The sequence below is a fragment of the Aotus nancymaae genome, unplaced genomic scaffold (genome assembly GCF_030222135.1).
Source record: "Aotus nancymaae isolate 86718 unplaced genomic scaffold, 86718_ANA_hifiasm-v0.15.2.pri h1tg000046l, whole genome shotgun sequence".
Taxonomy (NCBI): domain Eukaryota; kingdom Metazoa; phylum Chordata; class Mammalia; order Primates; family Aotidae; genus Aotus; species Aotus nancymaae.
Window position 1 is genome coordinate 28326149 of NW_026988460.1, and position 10094 is coordinate 28336242.

Here is a 10094-nt window from a genome sequence, read left to right on the forward strand (position 1 = left end):
GACCCCATCTCTACAAAACATTTTTTAAAAATTAGCTAGGCACAGTGGCATCTGCCTGTAGTCTCAGCTACTCAGGAGGCTGAGACAAGAGGATTGCTGGAGCCCAGGAGGTGGAGGCTGCAGTGAGCCATGCTTGTGCCACTGCACTCCAGCCTGAGTGACAGAGTGAGACCCTGTCTCTCAAAGAATTCACAGTAGAGAAAGGTATGAATTGTAATTTCAAGCATGCCACATCCCAAATTTCCTTCAGAAGTGTTGATGCACGCCCCAAGAAATCTGCATTCATTTCCCAGCGCTGCTTTAATAAATCACCCTAAACTGTGCGGCTTCAACCACAGAGATTTATTCTCACAGTTCTGGAGGCCAGGAGTGTGAAATCAAGGGGTTTTTGATTGATTGTTTTTCCTGTGAAGGCCGTGAGGGAGGCTCTGTCCCAGGTCTCGCTCCTGGATTCTCAGAGCCTCCAGACTTCCTTGGCTTGTACGTGGTCTTCTGTCTCTGTCTTGACATTGTCTTCCCTTTGCAGGTGTCTTTGTCCACACATGCCCTTTTTATAAGGACACCAGGCACACGGGATTAGGATTCACCCTCGTTACCTCAGCTCAGCTTGATCACATGTGAAGAGCCTATTTCCAAATAAGGTCGCATCCACAGACCCTGCGGCGTAGGGCTTCAGCGTCCTTCGGGGAGACACAGGACAATGCATAATGCCATAGATTTGCAAATATCTTAAGTTTGAGTTTCTGGGTTTTATTTTTTCTTTTTCACATCAGATGGGTGATGTGATGATACCGTTACAAGTTTTGAGGAAGGCACATATCACACAATGGCATGAAAACCCAATCGTCATGCTTAGGTTTTGTTTTTTTAATTTTCATTTTAGTTTTCCTTGAGGCAGGGTCTTGCTCTGTTACTCAGGCTGGAGGGCAGTGGTGCAAACATGGCTCACTGCAGCCTCGACCTCCTGGGCTCCAGCGATCTTCCCACCTCAGCCTCCCAAAGTGCTAGGATTACAGGAATGAGCCACCATGCCCAGCTGTTCCCTATTTTTTGTTTGTACCTTGCTCTTTTTACTCAAAAATATACCTTTGCAGCTGGGCATGCTGACTCACACCTGTAATCCTCAGCACTTTGGGAGGCTGAGACAGGTGGATCACTTGAGGTCAGGAGTTCAAGACCAGCCTGGCCAACATGGTGTAACACCTTCTCTACTAAAAATACAAAAATGAGCTGGGCATGGTGGAGCATGATGTAATTCCAGTGACTTGGGAGGCTGAGGCAGGAGAACCACTTAAACCCTGGAGGTGGATGTTGCAGTGAGCCACATTCATACTACTGCACTCCAGACTGGGTGGCAGAGGGAGACTCTGACTGAAAAAGAAAAAAAAAAATAGGCAATGCATTTAAATGATTCAAACTTCAAAAGCTATGAAAGAGCATAGAACTGAGTCTCCCATATGGCAGCCAGTGGCATATATGTTTATTAAAATGTAAGTGAGGCCGGGTATGGTGGCTCATGCCTATAATCCCAGCACGTTGGAGGCCAAGTCAGGTGGCTCACCTGAGGTCAGGAGTTTGAGAGCAGCCTGACCAACATGGTGAAACCCCATCTCTACTAAAAACACAAAAAGTAGCCAGATGTGGTGGTGTGCCCCTGTAACCCCATCTACTTGGGAAGATGAGGCAGGAGCACTGCTTGACCCTCAGGTTGGCGGGGCCATCAAAGGATGGTATTTGTAGTTGCTTTTGGCTTTCTAGAGGATCTCCCATGTGGGGCCTTGGAGTGTAGGGAGCTGTCCCCGTGGCCCACCTGCCAGTGTCTGCACCAGTGACCAAAAAAGTTCTGGCTTCATTGGCCTTCTCAAGGACTTTGGATTGTACCGTAAGAAATGCTAGTTGTGCCATCATTGGACATGTCTGGTCACCACGTGGAGATCAGTTACCAATGGCGGGATGGGAACTGGGAGAGCCAGGAGGATGTTGCAGTGAGACAGGTGAGATGACCAGGGCTGGATCTGGTGCACAGCAGAGGTGACAGATGGGGTTGATTCTAGTCACATTCCATAGCGACGGTCCACTGTGTTCCTGATGGATCCAATGAGGGGATTGTCAAGGAAAGAAGAGGAGTTCTTTGTATTTATGTCTGAGTTTGTAACACAGGTTTCTAATTTTGAGAAATCTGGAGTTTAAAAAATTGAGGAAGGGCTGAGCACAGTGGCTCACGTCTGTAATCCCAGCACTTTGGGAAGCCAAGGAGGGCAGATCACTTGGGCTCAGGAGTTTGAGACCAGCCTGGCCAACATGGCAAAACCTCATCTTTACTAAAAATAGAAAAATTAGCTGGGCACTGTGGTGTGTACCTGTCATCCCAGCTACTTGCGAGGCTGAGGCAAGAGAGTCACTTGAACCCCAGATGCGAAGGTGGCAGTGAACCAGGATCCCACCACTGTACTCCTCCATCTCAAGAAAAAACAAAAATTGGGGAAGGATCAGCATAGAAAGCCATTAGCTGGGCTGTCTTCTGCCCTCTGCAGTCCCAGCTTGTGTGGTCATGGCTGGGCCTGCTGGCCAAGCCTATCATTCCAGGTGACACCAAGACCTTTTCAGGGCTAGAGTGACATGCAGCCACCCATGGTCGGCAAGGCCGAGCGGTTCCAGGCACAGCTGGAGATGAAACTGGTGACAGGGGCAGTGCTGTCATCTTTACAGGGAACCTCACATGGCAGGCAGGCAGCAAGCTGGCCTTTCTGCATCGCTGAGCCATCTGCTGAGTGACCAGACCCACGTGACAGGTAGGAGATGAGACCCCTTGTGCCCCGTCTCCTCCATGGCCAGGCTAGGGTGTGGAACAAATGCCTCCTGATGTTCATCATCACCCCAGCCTTTCAATATCAACATCCCATCTAAGGACAGACGCAGGCTCAGTGTGAGCCCCCCGAACCTCCCCCAACCTCCAACTGTCCCCACAAACCTTAAAATGGCAGCTTTTGGGCTTTTTAATCTCACCCATGATAGGAAACACATGTAACATTTTGGCCTAAAATACACTGGGAATTTTAAACCCACACACACAGGCTGAGCAGGTGCTGGCCCTGTGCCAGAGCCATGGTCGTGGTGCCTGGGTGTGCCGCTTATGTGTTCTGAAAGATTCCAAGGTAAGGACAGGAGCCAGGGCTGGGGGCACTTGGAGCAGTGGCTGTCGACCACCTCATGTGGGTGTCTGGGAGTCATAACAGCTGACCCATTTCCACCTGTGTGTTCTGGATGACCTTCAGTGTTGCAGAAGCAGAAGCTTCAGAAGGTGAAATTTACCTGACAACCCATGATGTGTGGTTAATTCTTTTGTCATCTGTCCTATTTGATTTTGTTTCATTCTACTTTATTTGAGACAGAGTCTCACACCATTGCTGGGACTGGATGCAATGGTGCAATCTTGGCTCACTGCAGCCTCTGCCTCCTGGGTTCAAGTGATTCTCCTGCCTCAGCCTCCTGGGTAGCTGGGATTACAGATGCCCGCCATCACACCTGATTAATTTTTTGTATTTTTAGTAGAGACGGGGTTTCACTATGTTGGCCAGGCTTGTCTTGAACTCCTGACCTCGGGAAATCTGCCTGCCTTGGCCTCCCAAAGTGCTGGGATTACAAGAATGAGCCACACTGTGCCTGGCCTCATTCTACTTTATTCTTGTGCCAAGCACAGTGTCCCACGCTTATAATCCCAGCACTTTGGGAAGCCAAGGCAGGAGGATTGCTTGAGCCCAGGAGTTCAAGACCAGCCTGTTCAATATAGTTAGACCCTTGTTTCTAAAAAAAAAAAAAAAAAAAAAAAAAAATACAAAAATTAGCCACTGTGGTGGCACATGTCTGTAGTTCCAGCTACTTGGGAGGCTGAGGTGGGAGGATCGATTGAGCCTGGGAGGTCAAGGCTGCAATGAGTCGTGATCAGGCCTCTCTGTGGCCTGTTGTGCAGGGCACAGGTGTTGGTTCTTCAAGGAAACCCCAACCCCAAGGCCCCTGGGGTATTCCTGAGTCCCCTCTTTGCCTGGGGCTGGGGGATTTGGTCCCTGGGGGTTGACCCTTTCACCTGCCTGCTCTCTGTCCCTGCAGCACTGCTGGAAAGGAAGGAGGAGGATGGATGCTGGATGGCCACCCTGGGTGCCAAACTCTTCATGCCAGGGCTGGAGGGGCTGTGTGCCCTTGGCCTGATGCAGCAGTGGAGCCAGCTCTGGACCAACTCCCAGAGGATCCAGTGCAGCCTTCTGGGTAAGGTACCACATGCCTGGTTGTGAGGCAAGTGGAAGTGGCAGGGCCTGCCCTATTTCCTGTGGCTCTGTGAGCTAAGATATGCTGTCACCACAGGATTTTCCATTAGTCACTCTGTGGGCTCTGAGTATGACTTAGTACCTGCTCATTAAAAAAAATATTGTGTCCATTGAGTGGACATTCATCCATCTTTTAACACCTCCCCATGGACAGGTTCTAATGGAGTGACAGGTGAAGCAGACCACACGGCCGGGGGGACATGGCTGAGGCCAGGCTGGGCTGGGCCCTCCTCATCTTGGAGCCCTGGTGGAGGGCTGCCTGGTGGAGGAGGACAGCGGTCTCTTGATTGATCCTCACAGCTCAGGCAAAGCAGCCAGTGCATGGTGCAGCACGAGCCAGAGGCTGCAGACACAGTTGCTCAGACAGTGCCTACAGCCTGGAGCTGGGCTATGATCTCCACTGCACGCAGATCCCAGCCTTCAGTCACAAGGTGAGTGCCCAGGGCAGGGGGGATGTCTAGAGAGAGCACTAGAGTTAGGGAAGTGGTGATCTGAGTACCCTGAGCTCATCCCCAAAGAGATATATTTTGCCTCAAAATACTTTCTAATTTTCCTTATTATTTTTCTTTGATCCATAGTTTTATAGTATGTTATTTACTTCCCATAAATTTGTGAATATTCCAGTTTTCCTTCTGCTATTATGATTTCAGTCCTTTAAAATGTATTAAATCTTGCTTTCAGGCCTAATATATGATCTTTCCCAGAGAACATTCCACATGTACTTTGAAGAACGTGTATTCTGCTGCTGGGTGAACTCATCTGTGCATGTCTGGTAGGTCCAATTTGTCTATAGTATCATTCAAGCCCTCTGTTTCCGTCTTGATCTTCTGTCTGGGTGTTGTATCTGTTATTGAAAGTGAGTTATTGGGCCAGGCACAGAGGCTCATGCCTGTAATCCCAGCAATTTGGGAGGCCAAGGCAGGTGGATTACTTGAGGTCAGGAGTTCAAGACCAGCCTGGCCAACATGGTGAAACCCTGTCTCTACTAAAAATAGCTGGGCGTGGTGGCATGCACCTGTAATCCCAGCTACTCTGAGGCTGAGGCACAGGAATCACTCAAATCCAGGAGGTTGCAGTGACCTGTCTCACACCACTGCACTCCAGACTGGGCAACGGAGTCAGATTCTGTCTCAAAAAAAAAAAAAAGTGACCTGTTGAAGTCACCTACTGTTATCATAGAACTGTCTCTTTCTCCTTTCATTCTGTCAGTGTTTGCATCATATATTTAGGAGCTCTGAGGTGCGTTGCATGTACATTTATAACTGTTACATCTTTTTGGTGAATTGACTATTATCTCTTAAAACAGCTTTTGACCTTAAGTCTATTTAGTCTGATGTTAGTCTAGCTCCTCCTCCCTTTTTTGGTTACCATTTGCATGGAATATCTTTTTTCATCCTCTCAGTTTCAACCAATGTGGAAGTCTCTTACAGTCTTTTGATTGTAGAATTCATTTGCATTTTTCAAGACTATCATTGGATGAAACTCACTACCCTGGTGGGTGACTGTGCCATGAGGCCCACAGCCAGGGACTAAGGTGAGCAGTTGTTCTGGGAGGACTCCAGCACACCATTTACGGGGCCTCCCCGTGCCACTCTGTGGATTGTTTTCTGCATGGCTTGTGGTTTGTTTTCTCTCTCATTTCCTTCCTTCTGCCTTCTTTTGTGTTTGATTTTTTTGTGTGACACACTTAGAATACCTTCTCACTTCCTTTTGTGTACATTCTGTAGATATTTTCTTTGTAATTACCACAAGGATTACATAAAACATCCTGAAGTTATAGTAAGTGATTTTAAACTAGTAAGTTCAATCACATACAAATACTCTACTCCTTGACAGCTCTGCCCCATCCTATGTTGTTGATGTTACAAAGTTTATCTATATTTGAGAGAGAGAGTCTCACTCTGTCACCCAGGCTGGGGTGCAGTGGCACTGTCATAGCTCATTGTAACCTCAAGCCCCTGGACTCAAGCTATGCTCCATAGCTGAGACTACAGGTGCATGTCACCATGCTTAATTGTTTTTACAAATTATATATTTAACATAGACTTATGGTTACACATCTCTTTTAAATCCAATAAAATTGAAATCAGAGATATGAATCAAAATTCCAATAATGCAGGTCTTTATATGTGGCTTCAAATGTCCACCTAGCATCCTTTTGACTTGAAGGACTCCCTTTAGCATTTCTTGCAGGACAGGTCCCGATGTAATGAACTGTCTCAGCTTTTGTTTATCTGAGAATGTCTTAATTTCTCTGGTCAGGTGCTAGGTGGAAGGATCACATGAGGTCAGGAGTTTGAGACCAGCCTGGCCAACATGATGAAACCCCATCTGTACTAAAAATATAAAAACATAGTGGCAGACTCCTGTAATCCCAACTACTTGGGAGGCTGCACCACTGTACTCCAGCCTGGAGGACAGAGCAAGACCCTGTCTCAAAACGATAATAAAAGGTGTCTTCATTTCTTTCTCTTTTTCTTATGAGAGTTCATAAGATGCCTTTATGTTGTAACTTATAACCACCTTTTAAGTTGTCCTTCAAAATTTAACTGAAAATGGTGACTGCTTTTCTTAAATACTTTACTGGTATCCAAGAGGGGGAAGAATTTAGCCCTTGATTAAAAAATAATAATAATAAACCTGTCTGGACCCTGTGGCTCAAACCTGTAATCCCAGCACTTTGGGAGGCTGAGGCAGGTGGGTAATGATGTCTGATGTTTGAGACCATCCTGGCCTACATGGTGCAACCCCATCTCCACTAAAAACACAAAAATATTAGCTGGGCGTGGTGGCACATGCCTGTAACCCCAGCTACTCTGGAGGCTGAGGCAGGAGAATTGCTGGAACCCAGGAGGTGGAGGTTGCAGGGAGCTGAGATTGTGCCACTGCAGTCCAGCCTGGGTGACACAGCAAGACTGTCTCTAAATAAATAAACAAAGAAACAAACCCTAAGAGGAAGACAGAGGACCTTAACTGCAGATAATACTCCATTGTTACCCTGTGGCTATAAATCTTCTGAGTTGCCTGTCCTCCCAGATGTTCTGTTAATCGCTGTAGTAGCTGACAGTTTTGTATTTACACGGTCAGAAAAATGAGTGCTTCTGCTTGATTCTAGATTCTCCAGGCTTCCCGTGGAGCCACACCACCTCCTGTCTGGGCACTTCATGAGTCCAATGCTGCTTCCCGAGAGGATCTGGTTGGTAGACCGTGACCTTGATTCCTGCCTCTAAGCCTCACTTTTTTCTCTTCAGCCACCACCTTTTTGGCACTAGAACAGTGCTTTTTATAGTGCGCTCATCAGTGGATGCTGAAATCACAACCCGGCCATTTGGATGTTCAACTAATGCTTTATGCTGCGGAGTCCTTGCAACTCACTAACCTGTGCCAGAACTCACTGGAGCTCAGGTGTGTAGCACTACCTTGTTTCTCTATGGCTGGGAGTGAAAACATTGTTCATGTGTTTATTTCCCATTTTTTACTTTGAAGGTTTTGTTTTGTGAGACAAGGTCTCACTCTGTCATGCAGCCAGGAGTGTAGTCATGGCTCACTGCAGCCTTGACCTCCCGGGTTCAAGCCATCTCACCTGAGCCTCCCAAAGTGCTGGGAATACAAGTGTGAGCCACTGCACTTGGCCTACTTTTGAGCTTTGAGTTCTTTATGTATTCCAGAGATGAGTCTCTGGAGTTGAGTCCTTGGTCTGATAGATGGTTAGTAAATGTTTTTCTCAATCTGTAGCTTATCTTTCCATCTTCCTGAGTGAGTCTTTCAGAGAGCAAAAATGTGGTCTCCCTTGCACATACTCTGCCCCTGTAGCAGGAAAGCAGACACAGACAGTACATAAATGGACATGTGGATGTGCCCCTTGAGTAAGTGTCCATTTGTGGTAAAGAGATCTCTAGACAGATCAGTGCTGAGAGGTTATTTCATTAAGTAATAGTTGAGCTGGTTATCAACCCTAACCTCATGCTTACTTTCTCTTACTCCACTGTCTTCTGTTGCTGCTGGTGGGAAAGCAATTGTCAACATGTTCTTCCTTCTTTCCACCCTCCACAGTAGCTTTTAGGACCTGTTCTTTGTCTTTTCTGCAATTTCATTTTGATGGGTCTAGGTATGGATGTATTTATTGTATTGGGGATTGTGCCTCCTGACTCTAAAGGGTCCTTTCTCTGTTTTCATTCTGGAATTTTTTTTTTTTTTTTGAGACAGTCTCTCATTCTGTCACCAGGCTGGAGTGCAGTGGCAAGATCTCAGCTCACTGCAACCTCCACCTCCTGGGTTAAAGCATTTCTCCTGCTTCAGTCTCCTGAGTAGCTGGGATTACAGGCACACACATCCACACCCAGCTAATTTCTGTATTTTTAGTAGAGACAGGGTTTCGCCATGTTGGCCAGGCTGGTCTTGAAGTCCTGACCTTAGGTGATCCACTCATCTTGGCCTCCCAAAGTGCTGGGATTACAGGGATGAGCCACCACACCTAGCCTGGAATTTCTTTGAGACATGTTGGACCCTCTTATTTCATCCTCCCTTTGTCATATTTTCCAATTGGTTAATTTTCTCTTCTGCTGTTGAATTAGTTAAGTTTTAAATGTCTGTTAATGGCAGCCACTAATTCTGGCACCTGTAGCTCTTGGAAGTCCACTCTACTTGTTGATACTGACCTCTATGCCCTTTTAGTGGGGCTTTGGCTGTGGCAATCATACACAGCACTGGCTAAAGAATCTCAAGGTAGCTAGTGTTAGAACTGAATTAGAGGAGTTCCACCCTGGTAGTGGGACAAACCCACACACATTTGCTCACAGAAGTCATCTTCTGTGTTGATGATGATTTTTGTGGTATGAGAGCAGAGGGAAAACAGGGGCTGAGCATTTTCCCTAAATGGGAGTGGACATTCAAATCCCTAGTGAGGCTGACCATGGTGGCTCACACCTGTCATCCCAGCACTTTGGGAGGCTGAGGTAGGTGGATCACCAGAGGTCAGGAATTCATGACCAGCCTGGCCAACACAGCAAAACACCATCTCTACAAAACTACCTGCCTGTATTTTTGGGAGGCTGAGGCAGGAGTATTGCTTGAACCTGGGAGGTGGAAGGTACAGTGAGGCAAAATTGTGCCACTACACTCCAGCCTGGGCAGTTCATAAATAAGAGAGATAATTGACTCACAGTTCTACAGGCTGTACAAGCACAGCTCCAGCATCTGCTTGGCTTCTGGTGAGGCCCTGGGAAGCTTACAATCATGGCAGAAACAGGAGGGGGTGCAAAGAGAAAGAGGAGGTGCCAGGCTTTTTATAAACAAACTGTTCTCATGTGAACTGATAGAGCAAGAACTCATGCTTCAGCAAATGGAGGGTGATAAGCCATCCATGAGAAATGTACCCCCTCTAACAAATGTAAGATTTAGAGGGGACACATATCCAAGCTGTGTCAGGCTGTAAATGTTTCAACTCTTAGCTCCTTGAATGACAATTATTTGTCCTCCCTGGCAAGAGAGAGAGACGAGTTTTCCCTCCAGCTGGAAGGCAGATGCCAGACAGGGGGCAGAGTGCCAGCTGGCTGGGGCAGCTTATGGCACTGTGGAGGAGGGGCCAGGGACTCAAAGCTGCAGGCACACAGGTGGATGTGGGTGGCCACCAGAGTGCAGGCAGGCTGGAGCTCCCAGATGCCACAGGGATACTGCACACACAGGCTGAGGAATGGTGCAGGGTCCACCTGAAATCAGGGTTACCTAGTCACTGTCCCTACCCTGGGGAGTGGCATGGAGGAGGGGCCTAGG

The 10094-nt window shown here is 47.4% G+C and overlaps 1 pseudogene; it reads right to left on the minus strand.

Annotated features, from left to right (window-relative positions):
• Positions 1-767: 767 nt before the first annotated feature.
• On the minus strand, positions 768-859 carry LOC135268907 (small nucleolar RNA U13; annotated as a pseudogene).
• Positions 860-10094: the final 9235 nt, after the last annotated feature.